At 43.0% G+C, this 18572-nt stretch overlaps 1 protein-coding gene across 1 annotated transcript in view; it reads left to right on the top strand.

Annotated features, from left to right (window-relative positions):
• Positions 1–18572, top strand: part of antxr2a (ANTXR cell adhesion molecule 2a) — a 219650-nt gene that overhangs the window by 31503 nt on the left and 169575 nt on the right. The gene's annotated exons all lie outside the window — the stretch shown is intronic.

The following is an 18572-nucleotide window of genomic DNA, read 5'->3' as shown; positions in this document are numbered from 1 at the left end:
CCTCAGCCTTCTAAATTCCAACGAGTACAAACCCAATCTGCTCAGTCTCTCCTCATAATCAACACCCCTCATCTCTGGTATCAACCTGGTGAACCTTCTCTGCACTCCCTCCAAGGTCAATATATTCTTCCGCAAATAAGGGGACCAATACTGCACACAGTATTCCAGCTGCGGCCTCACCAATGCCCTGTACAGATGCAGCAAGACATCACTGCTTTTATATTCTATCCCCCTTGCGATATAGGCCAACATCCCATTTGCCTTCTTGATCACCTGTTGCACCTGCAGACTGGGTTTTTGCATCTCATGCACAAGGACCCCCTGGTCCCTCTGCACAGTAGCATGTTGTAATTTTTTTCCATTTAGATAATAATCTAATTTGCTATTATTTCCTCCAAAGTGAATAACCTCGCATTTGTTAACGTTATACTCCGTCTGCCAGATCCTCGCCCATTCACTCAGCCTGTCCAAATCTCTCTGCAGACCTTCTACGCCCTCCACACGATTCACTTTTCCACTTATCAGTCGTCTGCACCCCTGTACCCCTGTGTCACAGGGTCTGTGCCCCTGTGATCACTTTCAAACTCCAGGCCTTCCCCAACACCTCCTACTACTAGACCTACCTGCTCCTCTGCTATGTCCTTCTGCAACAGGCCCAAGTGATAGGCTGCCAGTTGGGCTGTCAGATTGAAACTGGGAGAACTTAAAGCACAAACCTGTACTTCTGGCTTTGCTGGTTTGATGTGCATGGAATATGGAATTAGGCAAGTGGCTCTGCTGTCCCATTCAGCAGGTTATTATGTAAACATCACTATGTAATAGCCTAAAGAATAGGATGGAATAGATCCCAACAAACTTCCTGAGTTTTCTTACCCCTGAATTCTAGGTGCAGCAAGCTTCTCTTGGAAAGCATGGGCTCAGCAGTTGCTATTCGGTTCACTGGAGAATATTCATTCTAAAGGACACAAATTTCAGTGGTGCTGACTACAGTCTTCTTTAGATAGAGGTCTGATACCAAAGGCCTGGAAGATTGTAGTTATTTTGCCCCCCCCCCCCCCTCCCTCTCCCCCCGCCTCCCTCTCCCCCCCCCCCCTCCCTCTCCTCACCCCCTCCCCCCACTTATTCAAAAGAAAAGTTGGAAGAATGAAGAGCAGAGAATGTCAAGCGGAGATTTGATAGAGATGTGAAAGGTCATGAAGAGTTAGATAAAGTACATGGAAAAACTGTTTCCATTGGCTGAAGGATTGATAATCAGATGGCACAGATTTAGGGTGGTTGACAAAAGAACCAGAAAAGACACGAGGAAAATCTATGTAATGAATGGTTAGAATTTAGAATACATTGCCTGAAATGTGGAGATACAGGTTCAAAAGGGAATGGGATAAATACTTGAAGGAGGAAACATTGGGAAAAGAGGAGTGAGTCTAACTGGATTGCTCTTTGAAAATGGTGTTGCTTTGTTAGGCTGAACGACCTCAATTTGTATTGTATTTTAAGGGTAAAGTTGTCATAGTCCCAGGTGACCCTTTGGGTGGGAGAGCTGACTGGTGGTGATTTAACCTGAGGGTCACCACACCTCAGGCAAGGGGCAAGGTTGAGAAGACCATGAATAACTTCCGCCTCTACAGGAATTGAACCTGTTGGCATTGCTCCACATCACAAAGCAGCCAATGGAGTTAACCAACCCCCTAGCTGCGCTATTCCATGATAAAAGGTGGTTCTGACAGGTTATTGGTAAAGATTCCGTTTTTGACTTCACATTATTGCTGTTCCTACATTTTTTTTTTGTTTCTGCAACAGTTTCTCTGTTATCTGTTGCTGGTTTATTTTGCCGTTTCCAACTCTTTTTGCACAGATAGAGGATATCTATTGCTGTTCTTTTACTGCCACTAGGTGCATATTCTGAAATTTCCTCTATCGCACCACAGTCGGAGTACCATTACTGCAAGGATCGCAACAGCTTGGTGAGAAGTAATAAAGAAAGAAGGCTAGTCACAACATTGTCATTGCCACCTCATGTAGCTATTGCAACACTGCTCAATGAGCAATGAATCATCACCACCACATTGTGCATGTCTGTCCTGGTAACTATAATGCTGCCTACATAACTGTTCCAAGCCACTGCACCTCCACTCTTTGATCAAGCTGAACAACTTAGTTGCTTGCTGCTTGGAGACGAGGACTATCTTCTTTACATAAGACGAGGACTATCTTCTCCATAAGAAACAATAATTGACTGCTAAATGGAGTCGGGACTGTAGGTGCTGGAGCAGTACTTCTAAAACTTGATGGTGAAAGGACCCTGTTACAATATTGAAAATGACTTTATTTATTGAGTGGGCTGAAACCACTGATAAGTTTAAAAGAACCGAATAGCAGCATTTTAAGTGACTGAAGCAGTGTCTCTAAAGAAGGCTGAATAACATTGCTGCACTCTACAAATTACAAAGCCATTAGCATGATGCCGGGTTATCCAGGAGCCCACCAGGGAAAATCAACTTAGACAAGTGTGAATGAGCCACCTGCCAAACCATTCACAAAACATCCAGACTTGTGTATGAATCTGGGTTTGGACCAAGCCACTAGACTTGATCACTTTGGATGATGAGATCCAACTGAGCAGAGAACTCCATTGGCCATAATTGAATCATTTTTAGACAGTGGACCCGGAATCAGCTTGCCATGACCATGTTTGGATAACTAAAGTTAAAAGTTTATTTATTTTGTCACAAGTCGGCTTACATTAACACTGCAATGAAGTTGCTGTGAAAATCCCCTAGTTGCCAGACTCCGACACCTGTTTGGGTACACTGAGGGAGAACTGGCCAGTCTGTAAGAGGAAATCACGTGATGAGCAAGTTAACCTGCTTAGTATTTTAAGAAACTTCTTAAGGGCCCTAAGTTTATTTCTCACTCTCACTCTCTCCAATCACCTTACAAGTTTGTGCCCTACCTGTCCTTTGCCTGGCCACAAGCTGAAGGCAGCATTTTAAATACCAGCCAAGCAGCTGCTCACTCCAGAAGAAGGGACAAAAATCCAACATCTTTAAATTGTCTTGCACAGACTCTGGAAAGGCTATTGAGCCCAGTCTGAAACAATCCAAGTTATCAATCTACCGGATCCATATACACTTGACATTTCTTTAACCTCTTAACCAAGTTAACTTACATTTCTACTTTATAACTTTAGTATCTGTTGTGGTCAACCAGGGAGTGGAAAGAGAGAGGAGCCATTTGACCACTTCTCACCTGATAGTAACAGACTCTGTTTTAGATAGAATTGTTAGTAATCGCAGATCCCCTCTCCAAATTATAATCCTATGCAACATCCTGAATATTAGATTGTGTGTATAGAATGATTCATGATGCTTTTGGAAAAAAACTATTTACTTAAGATATTTACTTCCAAATTATTTAATTACTTGCACTACTCTCCAAGTTGAGGCAACTAGCTCACTGTGCACTGCACATATTATGGCCGGAACTTTACCGGCACACCTGCTCCGATTCGGGGGGCGGGCTCGGCTCGGAGAAAGGCATTCTCCGTTGGCCTCGAGCGGGATTGTACGAAACTAGGACGGACGTGCCAGTAAAATTCCACCCATTGTGGCCATACTCCACTTCCTCGTACCAAATATGTCTCTCACTATCCTGTTACCCATTCCTGGGCTAACCCTACTCAGTAAGCACTTGCAGCCCCATAAAAAGTCTCAATAGGCCCCATTGAGAATACCTGCACTAGAGGCATATAGGATGCAACTGGACAGTTGAAGTAATACTCAATCATTATATAGTCAAGTACTTTGCACAAAATGGCCAATTGCCTCTAGGCAGGCATCCAGGTACCTCAGACAGTTTTGAGTGTACAAAAATCAGATTTTGTTTCAAGGCAGGACTCCAAACCTGATCTCTCCAGCGGAGCAGAAAGCTGAGTTTGCTCTCCGCGTGTTTATTCACTATTCCACGCTGCTGTTTTCTCATGCTCTGTGAATCATCATGGTCAGACCCTGTTTCCTCATCAACTGCCCTGCCTTCAGTGTCTAATACTATGCTGGTATTTGGGAGCGAATATCTCTCTCATTATCTGTAGAACCTAGGTCTTCAGATGGACTTGGTAAAACGTTAGAGGGGCAAGAATCAGCTTGGTATTGAAAGTAAGGGGGTAGCAGCTGATTAGAAACAATATACCAGATTGCCATGCTGTATCTGCATGTGACTGAGAAAAAGGAAAAATTAAGGCAGGAGCCCCTAATTAATGTGGCACCCGGTGTCACCATTGCCAATGCTCCTTAATCTGCCCACTCCAGTGGTATCCATGACTGCTTCCTCCACTTGGGTGAGCTTGTTGAGTTGTGAGGGTGTGAGTTAGTTTGTCCACCTTTGTTGAACAGTGCGAGACAGCTTCCTGTGACGTGCACATTGGAGAAGTAGCAGGTTGCGAGCAGGATGTAAGCAGTCATGTATAATTGGCTACAGAATGAAACATGGTCATAGTAAGCAGAGGTGTGAAAGGCTTTGTAGTTGCTACCTGATAAAAGCAGAATGCTGTTTGCGCCAGTTGTGAGGATAACGGTAACAGATGAGAATGGGGTTATGATATGATGCGGTGCACACTCGTGATTGGAGGGGGAAGCAGCAGATGTAGAGGAGGAAAGTTTTTGGAGCACTGGGGAAGAGGAGTGTGAGGAAGTGCTGTGGCTTACGCAGAGAAATATTGCTAAGCGGATATCACATTAACTGTGAGAATCTATTTTTATATTAGCCACCATTATAAAGAATTTTGAAGCCCAAAGCCCAAGAATTTATGTTCCCATTCTTGAGGACCATTTCAATGCATTCATGGATCCAATACATATCACCTGGACTTTATACATATTTTGTATCCTCCTCGTTTTATGCTTTAGAAATGCCAAATATAAAAAAGAACAAAGTTATGAATGTGCTCTTGTTACCTTTCTGAAGCTAACAACTATCACTCTAATTGACAAATTACTAAAATAATAAATTTTTTTAACCAATTCCATGTACTTAAAAATCTAATTTCACCTTTTTGCAAAAGATGATGATAGTTTAGATCACCGATGTGCAAAGATGGAAATTAACTTCAAGGTTTAAGGTACTGACACCTATTCATGATACAGAAACCTCCGCAAAACTTAATATCTGAAGGAAAACCCTAGTGTAACTTGTGATGATGGAAGGAAGTCAAAGCTTAGCCTTGAAGGTTATAAATGTTCTTTTGGCAACCATGCAGATTCCGCTTCTGTGTCTTTATGCGATGATTCAGATTTCTAAACTGTAATGATCTATGAATACAATCAGGGGGATTCCTATCCTTACGTAAGTCCTTCCAATGTCCATACATTAAGATTACTGTTAAGAGACGAAAACTTTGTTTCAATGGTCTTTCTAGCACCTTCGCTGGTGTAGATTTCTGATGCTGAATTCTGAATTATGGACAGAAACCCATCTCCTTCAAGTTGCTTTAGCTAGTGGATCTATCCTGTCCCTCTGCAGGGTGTTTCCCCATTTTGTAAAATGCGACAGGGCTCCATAACATAAGGATACAAAATATAAATAAAAGTGTAACTCTTGAACTTTTACAAAGATTCAGACATTGAGTAAATAATAATGCTGGCTAAGTGTAGGATTATAAAGTTCCCAAACTAATGTTGTTGAACAGTAGCACACTGGTAGCTGATGATCAGAAGAATAGAATCACGCAGGACGGATTCATGAAAAACAAAACTTACAAACTGATTTCTTTCAATTCAATTGTGCCCTCATTTTATAAATACCCAGGAGGAACTGAACCCTCTCAATCAGTTCATGTTTTACCTTTTAAACTACTGGATAACTGACCTCTTTCATCCAGCTCCCTGTCTTACTTTAAACAATGAGATCTTGTTGTCTGGATGCTACACACAAAGCTTAAACTTTCACACTGCCTTGCCACTCAATCTCTTTATCCACAGAAAAACAAAAACTACTGGTCTCTTCTGCCCAGGTATTCTGAGTTTAACTCGCAGAAAAGCTAAACGTTGTATGTGTTCCTTGAATGATACTCTCAGTACACCAGCTCCTGTTTGCACTGGGAGCACTGATCAGATGCACAAGGGGGAAAAACTAACTTCTAATGTGTGGCCAACATCCGGCTTAATAGCAAGGATATGTGTTCAAAACTGATGGTGATCAGGGGTTGGTTACCCTGCATGGTCAACTCTCATTGCTCAAAGCCGATGATACCCCTCATGGACAGAGTCTCAAGGAACTATTTCGAAATGCCCCTTGTGACTGTTACAAGTCCCCCCCAACCCCCCCCTAAAATTCCATATGTTTGGTAAGCATAACACACTGTTTCAAGGTCCTTGCTCACCTGATCAAAGTGGTAATCCATGATATCAGAAGGAGTATCAAGATTCACTAATGAGAGTCTTCCTAACAGTGTCTTGGTAATCGCAGGTATTAGTACCATTGATACCTGACTCCTTATAAATTACAGGCTTCTTGGTAACATTAATGCATATGTCCTCCCTGTAGGAATGCAGCACACAAGGCAGTTCATATTGATTTCCTATTAACTATTTGCTTATATAGGTGAATTAACCTTTACTATTTGTTCCATTCCTTGACCCTTGTGTTCCCACAAAGATCAAGCTGGAAAATTCAATATTGGACAATTTGACTCAATCCCATCGCATTTTACATACACTCTGACAGTATACTGGGAATAACTAGTTTCCGGCTACACTACCATGCCATCCTTAACCACAACATTTGGTTCTTTCATGTTTCATTCAGGCAGTACAAATTTGGCTCAATGCATTCACTTCTTCTTTCATCATTTACTATCTATTCTCGTAACAGTTAAGCGGAATTCCCGGCTGCATGTTATGACTAATCAGTACATTGCCAACTCAGACATGTTCACTCCATATTACAAAAGCCAGTTGGAGTGTATTGCTAAGTTGTATTGAATCTACCTTTGATAAATTCCGGTCGGAAGCTATGATTTGCTTGAACGCTGCAATTTGAATTTGTGCACATAAGAAATTAAAATTCGCATGAGAAGGTATTATCTGAGATTAGTTGAAAGTTCAAATCGTTCATTATTAGATTGTTAAAAATGTTGCTTTGCATTTGGAATCCTCACTGCTGTTTACATTAACCCCAGTCGACATGAAGGTGTTAATTTTAACTCCAAATGGGTTCTGGCCTGTAGGGATGGGTCATGTACAAATCACACTGAATTTCTGGCTGGGTGCATTGATTTAGTTAAATGATTACTGGTCTACTTGTCCCCAGGACAGGTAGGAACAGATCAGATAGACAAGAACATCTGCCAACATGCAGGTAATCAGTGGAAAGAGGATTTCGAGAAGGTCTTGCTGGAGGTGTCAGGGAGAGAGCAAGGAGAGGAAACAAAGGCTGTGACCTTCCTTGTTGTGGTAACGTCCCTGCTCAGGCAGCAGCTGAAAGACCATCAAGATCCCATTGACATAATAGGATCCCAATTCGATTAAATTCTTTGAGGCCGTTGCCTACTTTAAGCCGCTGCTTCATCCGTTTGCAGAACTATATAGGTTATAATAAGAAATGGTGGGCAAGATCCATTTTGGCATCGGCAGATAACCTGCCGGTGGGTAAAATCAAAATCAACACAACGTTAGTCAAGTTTTGGTGCAGTTCTAATCTGAACTTGTCAGCAAAGCACAACTGTCCACAGCTTAGCGTTAATTTTGCACTGGCTTGGTAATCTCACTTAATTGTTACAAGAATAGATAGTAAATGATGAAAGAATAAATGAATGCATTGAGCCCAAATTTGTATTGCCTGGATAAAGTCTGTAAACTAAATGTTCCGGTTAAGGATGGCGTGGTAATGTGTGGGATGCCACAAAGTGTAAATATGTAATCTTGAGCCACATGTAGGAGATGTCTGGCAGGGCAATTGAATTGTTCCCTTGCAATTAAACATTGTGGGAAATGCATAAGCAATAACACTGATAGTTGTGCTGGTGATTCATCACTTCAGTGAATTGAAGTGTTTGTAGATTCGTTGCATCACTTGTACATGTATTGTGCCAACATCTAGAATTTAGCATTATATTGGCTTAAGATATATCTATGATATTCATCAGTTGTTTAACGCTGACGTTAACCTGTTTAATTTAACCATGAGTGTTTCTGCTGAAGTTTATCGAGGAATGTGATATGAATATATTGAGCATTTGTCCTTTAACTTCTGAGGCTCTAACTCTTTTGTGGTCATCAGTGTATCAAATTAAGCTTGGCTTTTGCCATGAATGGGACTTAAATGTGATTAATTTTAATGCTTATTTGTTTGATCATACTCATTATTTAATTCTTAAAACATAGGGTGGGATTTTCTGGCCCCTCGCGGCATGTTTTCCAGCGGCTCACTATTGGCTGCTGGGGGGATCTTCCTGTCCCGTTGAAGATTATGGCATTTTACGTGGCTCATCCCTTCCTCCACCGGGATGGGGAGTGGGGTTTACCTTTGGCAGGACCAGAAGAGGTGGAAAATCCCACCCATGTGGTTTGAACTGTATAATGTTGAGAAGTTTATGCCAGCTTTAAAATTTCTGTTGCAGCTTAGATTTTAATGGAGTTTTGTGTTCCTTTTTATTGGCTGGGAATCAGCTACTTAGAGCAGAGTGGGCTTGTTCTATGATCGAGTTAACTACATTGCTAGTGTGCATGTCCAGACTGTGTACAGTTTTAAAAGAAGTGAAGAATGAATTGTTAAAGAAGAGGGAAGATTGAGGCAATGTCCAGTGAAAATACTTTGGGCTCATGCCAGGTGGAAAAGAAATACAAGAGAATCCATTTTCCTGCAGTCCCATTCCTCACTTTGTTGAGCATTCCAGAACAGAAAGCAGGACAAAGTGATAAATGTGAAATAAGGAAATAAACAGATAATAAACAGTGAAAATGTGTCATATGTTTGGCCAAAATCTGCTAAATGTAGATAATTAAAGCAAAATTGGGATTTTAAGATATATGAGCAGAATTAGGCCATTTGGCTCATCGAGTCTGCTTCACCATTCAATCATGGCTGCTAAGTTTCTCAACTCCATTCTCCCACTTTCTCCGTGTGACGTTTGATCCCTTTACCAATCAAGGACCACTTGCTTCCAATCCCCCTGCCATTAGAGTAATAGAGGTTTACAGCATGGAAACAGGCCCTTCGGCCCAACTTGTCCGTGCTGCCCTTTTTTTTTTAAACCCCTAAGCTAATCCCAATTGCCCACATTTGGCCCATATTCCTCCATACCCATCTTATCCATGTAACTATCTAAATGCTTTTTAAAAGACAAAATTGTACCCACCTCTACTACTACTTCTGGCAGCTAGTTCCAGACACTCACCACCCTCTGTGTGAAAAAATTGCCCCTTTGGACACTTTTGTATCTCTCCCCTTTCACCTTAAACCTATGCCCTCCAGTTTTAGACTCCCCTATCTTTGGGAAAAGATATTGACTATCTAGTTGATCTATGCCCCTCATTATTTTATAGACCTCTATAAGGTCACCCCTCAGCCTTCTATGCTCCACAGAAAAAAGTTCCAGTCTATCCAGCTTCTCCTTATAACTCAAACCATCAAGTCCTGGTAGCACCCTAGTAAATCTTTTCTGCACTCTTTCTAGTTTAATAATATCCTTTCTATAATAGGGTGACCAGAACTGCACACAGTATTCCAAGTGTGGCCTTACCAATGTCTTGCACAACTTCAACAAGACATCCCAACTCCTGTATTCTCTCCTTGTGACACCCCAACCCACACACACACGTTACTTACTTCTGCCCTGGATCACTCCCTGAACCTGGGACTCCAAGGGGCATTCTTTTGACAGCAGCCACCATCTCCCAGTGGCGCTGCTCAGCACAAGACCTGCTGGTCTCTGATTGGGTAGGCGAGACTTGCACTCCGGGGTCTTAATTCCAGGGAAGGCCCACCACTGGCTTTGCCACTGCCTGATTGGCCTTCCTGAAAAGAGCTCTTCAGCTAGCAGGAGTCACTCCCAATGTCTCAGCAAGATTCCGCGCCTAGAAGCAATATGCCAAATCAACGAGTTTGCTTTTACATTTTGATTTTTGTTTCTATTCATATAATGTATTCAGTGGTTTATTTTGACTGAACTAAATGAGGAGGTTCGTGTATTTTACTTTTTGTTTATGATCTTTAACAAGATCCATTTCTTACTCTTTTAGCCATTCCAGTGTTTAGGTCTATTTTTAGAAGTGCAGTTTCTTTGCTGAGATTCAGGCAAATTAAAAGGTAGTTATTTTTGATGGAAGTAACTTCTTGGGGAAAATGAGGCTATGAATTTGTATTTAGAGAAATTCTATCAACATAAAGCTTGCCAAGCATCACAAAATTTGTCAGGTGATTTAATATAATGCACTGTAGGTTTGATGGCCTAAGCTGCTCTTCCACTGTTAAAACAATGTATTGTGTTTTTCTAATGCAAGTATATTATCCTGTTCAGTGCTGCGTTTGGTCACAGTGACAGCTTTATGTATCAAATACTTCAGTGGTGTCTGAAATACAGCTATGGAATCTCTCAATATATAAACTCCAGCATTTTGGTTAATAAATCCAAGAGGGAGCTTGTATATTGCAAGTAGCTGTGAACCTAGAGTAATATCTTGTGTGAAAAGGATGAAGGATAAGTATGGCAAGTTTTGGGAACCTTGGATAATGAGAGATATTGTGAGCCTAGTCAAAGAGAAAAAGGAAGTATTTGTCAAAGCTAGGAGGCTAGGAACACACGAAGCAAGTGTGGAATACATAATATATAAACTCCAGCATTTTGGTTAATAAGGGCGGCACGGTAGCACAGTGGTTAGCACAGCTCCAGGGTCCCGGGTTCGATTCCCGGCTCGGGTCACTGTCTGTGTGGAGTTTGCACATTCTCCTCGTGTCTGCGTGGGTTTCCTCCGGGTGCTCCGGTTTCCTCCCACAGTCCAAAGATGTGCGGGTTAGGTTGACTGGCCAGGTTAAAAATTGCCCCTTAGAGTCCTGGGATGTGTAGGTTAAAGGGATTAGCGGGTAAAATATGTGGGGGTAGGGCCTGGGTGAGATTGTGGTCGGTGCAGACTCGATGGGCCGAATGGCCTCCTTCTGCACTGTAGGGTTTCTATGATTTCTATGACAAGGAAAGTAGAAAGAAACTTACGCAAGGAGAAAGAAGAGCTAAAAGGGGAAAAAGCATTGGCCAGCAGGATTAAAGAAAATCCCAAGGCTTTTTACACATATATAAAGAGCAAGAGGATAGCCAGGGAGAGGGTTGGCCCACTCAAAGACAAGGGAGGGAATCTGTGCATGGAGCCAGAGGAAATGGGCGAGGTATTAAATAAGTACTTTGCGTCAGTATTCACCAAAGAGAAGGACTTGGTGGATGATGAGTCTGGGAAAGGATGTGTAGATAGTTTGAGTCATGTTGTGATCAAAAAGGAGGAGGTATTGGGGTTCTTGAGAAACATCAAGGTAGACAAGTCTCCAGGGCCTGATGGGATATACCCCAGAATACTGAGAGAGGCAAGAGAGGAAATTACTGGGGCCTTGAGAGAAATTTTTGTATCCTCACTGGCTACAGGGGAGGTCCCAGAGGACTGGAGAATAGCCAATGTTGTTTGTTCCTTTGTTTAAGAAGGATAGCAAGAATAATCCAAGTAATTACAGGCCGGTGAGCCTTACATCAGTGGTAGGGAAATTATTGGAGAGGATTCTTTGAGACAGCATTTATTCCCACTTGGAAATAAGTGGACGTATTAGTGAGAGGCAACATGGTTCTGTGAAGGGGAGGTCGTGTCTCATGAATTTGATCGAGTTTTTCAAGGAAGTGACGAAGATGATTGATGAGGGTAGGGCAGTGGATGTTGTCTACATGGACTTCAGTAAGGCCTTTGACAAGGTCCCTCATGGCAGACTGGTGCAGAAGGTGAAGTCGCATGGGATCAGGGGTGAGCTGGCAAGGTGGATACAACACTGGCTCGGTCTAAGAAGACAGAGGGTAGCAGTGGAAGGGTGCGTTTCTGAATGGAGGGCTGTGACAAGTGGTGTTCCTCAGGGATCAGTGCTGGGACCTTTTGCTGTTCGTAATATAAAAAATGATTTGGAGGAAAATGTAACTGGATTGATTAGTAAGCTTGCTGACGACTCAAAGGTTGGTGGATTTGCGGATAGCGATGAGGACCGTCAGAGGATACAGCAGGATATAGATCAGTTGAAGACTTAGGCGGAGAGATGGCAGATGGAGTTTAATCCGGACAAATGTGAGGTAATGCATTTTGGAAGGCCTAATAAGAACATAAGAACATAAGAAATAGGAGCAGGAGTAGGCCATCTAGCCCCTCGAGCCTGCCCCGCCATTCAATAAGATCATGGCTGATCTGACGTGGATCAGTACCACTTACCCGCCTGATCCCCATAACCCTTAATACCCTTACCGATCAGGAATCCATCCATCCGCGCTTTAAACATATTCAGCGAGGTAGCCTCCACCACCTCAGTGGGCAGAGAATTCCAGAGATTCACCACCCTCTGGGAGAAGAAGTTCCTCCTCAACTCTGTCTTAAACCGACCCCCCTTTATTTTGAGGCTGTGTCCTCTAGTTTTAACTTCCTTACTAAGTGGAAAGAATCTCTCCGCCTCCACCCTATCCAGCCCCCGCATTATCTTATAAGTCTCCATAAGATCCCCCCTCATCCTTCTAAACTCCAACGAGTACAAACCCAATCTCCTCAGCCTCTCCTCATAATCCAAACCCCTCATCTCCGGTATCAACCTGGTGAACCTTCTCTGCACTCCCTCCAATGCCAATATATCCTTCCTCATATAAGGGGACCAATACTGCACACAGTATTCCAGCTGCGGCCTCACCAATGCCCTGTACAGGTGCATCAAGACATCCCTGCTTTTATATTCTATCCCCTTCGCAATATAGGCCAACATCCCATTTGCCTTCTTGATCACCTGTTGTACCTGCAGACTGGGCTTTTGCGTCTCATGCACAAGGACCCCCAGGTCCCTTTGCACGGTAGCATGTTTTAATTTGTTTCCATTGAGATAGTAATCCCATTTGTTATTATTTCCTCCAAAGTGTATAACCTCGCATTTCTCAACGTTGTACTCCATTTGCCATATCCTCGCCCACTCACTCAGCCTGTCCAAATCTCTCTGCAGATCTTCTCCGTCCTCCACACGATTCACTTTTCCACTTATCTTTGTGTCGTCTGCAAACTTCGTTACCCTACACTCCGTCCCCTCCTCCAGATCATCTATATAAATGGTAAATAGTTGCGGCCCGAGTACCGATCCCTGCGGCACGCCACTAGTTACCTTCCTCCAACCGGAAAAACACCCATTTATTCCGACTCTTTGCTTCCTGTCGGATAGCCAGTCCCCAATCCACTTTAACACACTACCCCCAACTCCGTGTGCCCTAATCTTCTTCAGTAGCCTTTTATGGGGCACCTTATCAAACGCCTTTTGGAAATCCAAAAACACCGCATCCACCGGTTCTCCTCCATCAACCGCCCTCGTCACATCTTCATAAAAATCCAACATGTTCGTCAAGCACGACTTTCCCCTCATGAATCCATGCTGCGTCTGATTGATCGAACCATTTCTATCCAGATGCCCTGCTATCTCCTCTTTAATAATGGATTCCAGCATTTTCCCTACTACAGACGTTAAGCTGACCGGCCTATAGTTACCTGCCTTTTGTCTCCTTCCTTTTTTAAACAGCGGCGTAACATTAGCCGTTTTCCAATCAACCGGCACTACCCCAGAATGCAACGAGTTTTGATAAATAATCACTAACGCATCCACTATTACCTCTGACATTTCTTTCAATACCCTGGGATGCATTCCATCCGGACCCGGGGACTTATCCACCTTCAGTCCCATTAGTCTACCCAGCACTGCCTCTCTGGTAACATTAATTGTATTAAGTATTTCTCCTGCTGCCAACCCTCTATCGTTAATATTTGGCAAACTATTTGTGTCCTCCACCGTGAAGACCGACACAAAAAACTTATTTAAAGACTCAGCCATATCCTCATTTCCCACTATTAACTCCCCCCTCTCGTCCTCCAAGGGTCCAACATTCACTCTAGCCACTCTATTCCTTTTTATATATTTATAAAAACTTTTACTATCATTTTTTATATTAATTGCTAGCCTAGCTTCATAGTCTATCCTTCCTTTCTTTATCGCTTTCTTAGTCTCTCTTTGTTGTTTCTTAAATTTTTCCCAATCACTTGTTTCTCCACTATTTTTGGCCACTCTGTACGCAGCTGTTTTTATTTTAATACTCTCCTTTATTTCCTTCGTTATCCACGGCTGGTTCTCCCTTTTCTTACAATCCTTGTTTTTTGCTGGAATATATTTTTGCTGAGAACTGAAAAGGATCTCCTTAAAAATCCTCCACTGTTCCTCAGCTATCCTACCTGCCAGCCTGTTCTCCCAGTCTACCTTAGCCAATTCATCCCTCATCCTATCATATTTCCCTCTGTTCAAACAGAGGACACTGGTTTGGGACCAAACTTTCTCCTCTTCCATCTGAATCAGAAATTCGACCATATTGTGGTCACTAGACCCAAGAGGGTCCTTCACAATAAGATCCTTAATTCTACCTACCTCGTTACACAATACCAGATCCAAAATAGCTCGTTCCCTCGTCGGTTCCGTAACATGCTGTTCAAGGAAACTATCCCGACAGCATTCTAAGAACTCTTCCTCCATTCCACCCTTACCGACTTGAGTCTGCCAGTCAATGTGCATGTTGAAGTCCCCCATGATTATTGCCGTTCCGTTTTTACACGCATCCCTTATCTGCTTGTTTATAGCCCTCCCTACCTCAACATTATTATTTGGGGGCCTATATACCACACCTACTAGTGTCTTTCTCCCTCTACTATTCCTCATCTCTACCCATAATGATTCCACGTTTTGTTCCTCAGAGCCTATGTCATCCCTCAGTACTACCCTGATATTATCTCTTATTAATAGCGCGACCCATAGGAAATACAGATAGGAAATATACAGTAAATGGCAGAACCCTTAGGAGTATTGATAGGCAAAGGGATCTGGGTGTACAGGTACACAGGTCACTGAAAGTGGCAATGCAGGTGGAGAAGGTAGTCAAGAAGGCATATGGCATGCTTGCCTTCATCGGCCAGGTATTGCGTTTAAAAATTGGCAAGTCATGTTGACACTTTATAGAACCTTAGTGAGGCCGCACTTGGAATATAGTGTTCAATTCTGGTCGCCACACTACCAGAAGGATGTGGAGGCTTTGGAGAGGGTACAGAAAAGATTTACCAGGATGTTACCTGTTTTGGAGGGCCTTAGCTATGAGGAGAGGTTGGAGAAACTTGGTTTGTTCTCACTGGAGCGACGGAGGTTGAGGGGAGACCTGATAGAAGTCTACAAGATTATGAGAGGCATGGACAGAGTGGATAGTCAGAAGCTTTTTCCCAAGGTGGAAGAGTCAATTACTCGGGGGCTTAGGTTTAAGGTTCGAGGGGCAAGTTTTAAAAGAGATGTACGAGGCAGATCTTTTACACAGAGAGTGGTGGGTGCCTGGAACTCGTTGCCGGGGGAGGTAGTGGAAGCGGATACGGTAGTGACTTTTAAAGGGCATCTTGACAAGTACACGAATAGGATGGGAAGAGAGGCAAATGGTCCCCGGAAGGGTAGGGAGTTTTAGTTAAGTTGGGCAGCATGGTTGGTGCAGGCTTGGAGGGCCGAAGGCCCTGTTCCTGTGCTGTAATTTTCTTTGTTCTTTGTTCTTTGAAAATAATGGATTGGAAAGGGCCCATGTGATGCAATAGTCTCAGCAAATTAAAATAGTCGCTGCAAATGAGCAGTAAGAATGAGGCAATACATTTCAATGATGATAGCGGTCAATGTTTTATTCGCAGCATAAGGGTGAAAGTTAACATAGTGAATACTATTTGTATCAATTACTCCTAGAAATCTTTTAAGTAGTCCGGTGCATTTGGGGTCGATTTACACTGCTTTTAGATTTGTGTTTTCTTGTTAAACCTAAATTGCATTTGCTAAAATGCAGACTTGCATTTACGGTTGGGCAGAATTTTCCAATTTTATTTCAGTCACAGGGAGTGTAGCCCGCTGGCTGTGCTACCAGCTTTTCCCCACCATATTTATTGACGCTTTGGAAAAAAGGGAAGGGATGGATTACACACACCATGTTGAGGGCGCCCCGATTTAATAAATATGAAAAAGGTTACATCCCTCCTGGGGCCGTGCCAGGGTACTACCCAGGAATGACCCTCTATCCACTGGCGGTTGTGCTCATCTGTGCAGCGGGTTCTTGGTGCATGTCATGAGAGACCTATCGTGTTTCACGATGGCGTGCTGTCACGGTGACGTGAATGGACAGTCTAACGTGGGGGACACATCAGACATAAATGCCTGACATGCATATTCAAGTAGATGTAAATGAAAATCCCGACTGGGGAATCTTCATTTTGTCATTGGTGGGGGATGGGGACAATCCAGTGGGGAAATCTCACCGGTGGAAAAGCCGTTTTTGGGGTCTCCCTGAAAACATGGGCGAAAAATTCCTCCACCCATCTGTCTGCAGCACTTCCCAAAAAGGCTTACAGTTGCTGAAGTACTTTTGAAATGTGATCAATGTTGGAAACATGGTGGACAATTTGCACACAACAAACTTCTACAAACAGGAATGAAATACATGATAATCTGTTTTATCTGGATTATTGAGGGGTAAATGTTGGCCAGAACACCGGGGAGAATGCCACAGCCCTCCTTTGAAGAGTGTGAAGGGATTTGACACCACATCCAAAAGATGGCACCTCCAGCAGTGCATCATTAGGACTGCATTGAATTGTCAGACTGGATTTTGCAGTCGGGGGGCTGAGCTGTGAGGTGCAAATTGTTAACATTGATCCACCTTTGAGCCGAACCACCAGAGAACCTGACTCTAAATGTACAAGAAAATTAGACTTGAAGTAAGTTGTCAATGTAAATCTATCTTATGACAAACAGCCATCCTAAGTATGTATACTACAATAACCTGTAACTCTTTCACTACTGCTCAACATATGATATTTAAACAGCCCTTTGGATTCTTCCCACCCATATCCATACTACCGAATGTCAGAGATACTCCCTAATTGCCAACTGCAACTGTTGTCACACTAAAGTTACTTTGTTCTATTGTTCCTTCAGACATAACCAAGCTCTGTATGCATATTCATAATTCATGAAAGGTTTCACAGATTGAACACACATGAGTGATTTCTGATGTTCTCTGGCATCTTTGCTCCTCTTTGCTACCTTCTATTAAGTCATGACAATAAGGGATGCTGCAAGCAATGGTCGGACGCTGCAAGCAATGCTGAGTACTTTCTGGTGTTTGAGAATGGAAGAGTTGGATATTGCAACTGGTAAATTTATTCCTAAAATGTAGGAACTTTTAAAACCTTTTTACTATGTTTAACTTTCAACACCATCCTGACTTGGAAATGTATCTCTGTTCGTTGCTGCAAATGCTGCAGCTTCACTGGTCCATGTGGTCTCCTGTAACCCTTGATGTTGTCTCTTCAATTTGAAATCTTCCTTTTGACAGAATGCACGTGACATCCTTGATTGGTTGGGCAACCCAGAGGCAGAATGCCAATGTTGTGGCTGAGTTAAAGAGCCATGGCTAAACCCAGCAATTAGTTAATCGGGTTCCCAAACTGAAAATTGTTCCTGCGTTCCAGCAGGGAATAAGTTCAGAAAGTTCGGCCCTTTAAATCCAGAAGTTAGCTCTGTACAGGCAGCACGCTGGCACAATGGTTAGCACTGCTGCCTCACAGCACCAGGGATCCAGGTTCAGTTCCGGCCTCGGGTCACTGTCTGTGTGGAGTTTGCACATTCTCCCCGTGTCTGCGTGGGTTTCCTCCGGGTGCTCCGGTTTCCTCCCACAGTCCAAAGACATGCGGGTTTGGTTGATTGGCCACGCTAAATTGACACTAGTGTTAGGGGATTAGCAGGGTAAATATGTGGGGTTGCGGGAATAGGGATTCTATGATTCTACTCTATGTTTCTATTAGAATGCAAAATCATCGCAATTCAGATAAAGATCATGCATTGTAGGAGAAGAATATTTTTGGCATTATTGAACTTTCAGTTTGCTTTCCAGTGTGTCCTACAAACCCGTAGGTTCTATTTAGACAGATTTGTGAGAAATCAGAAGATTGTGTGGCATAGTGGGCAAGTTTGCTTCAGAATCATTTTAGCCAACTGACTTGGTTAACTTGTTCTGAAAATAGTTTTGTCCAAATAACTTCTGAAATTGGCTTTGTGGGTTCAGCTAAATATAACACAACGTAACATGTGGGCACAGTTTAAATGCAGGCATGGAATGGGTGTATAGGCAGTGAGTGGAGCACTGGCGGTAGGCCCAAGCTAATTATCACAGCTCGGCTGAGCATCCCGCTGCAGCTTGCAGCTTCCCAGAGTGTTAATGGGGAAGTGTGCACTCACTGTGGTGGGCCTTCCCTAAA

This window comes from Mustelus asterias, chromosome 1 (assembly GCF_964213995.1).
Source record: "Mustelus asterias chromosome 1, sMusAst1.hap1.1, whole genome shotgun sequence".
NCBI classification, from domain to species: domain Eukaryota; kingdom Metazoa; phylum Chordata; class Chondrichthyes; order Carcharhiniformes; family Triakidae; genus Mustelus; species Mustelus asterias.
This window is presented reverse-complemented; position numbering and strand designations above follow the sequence as displayed.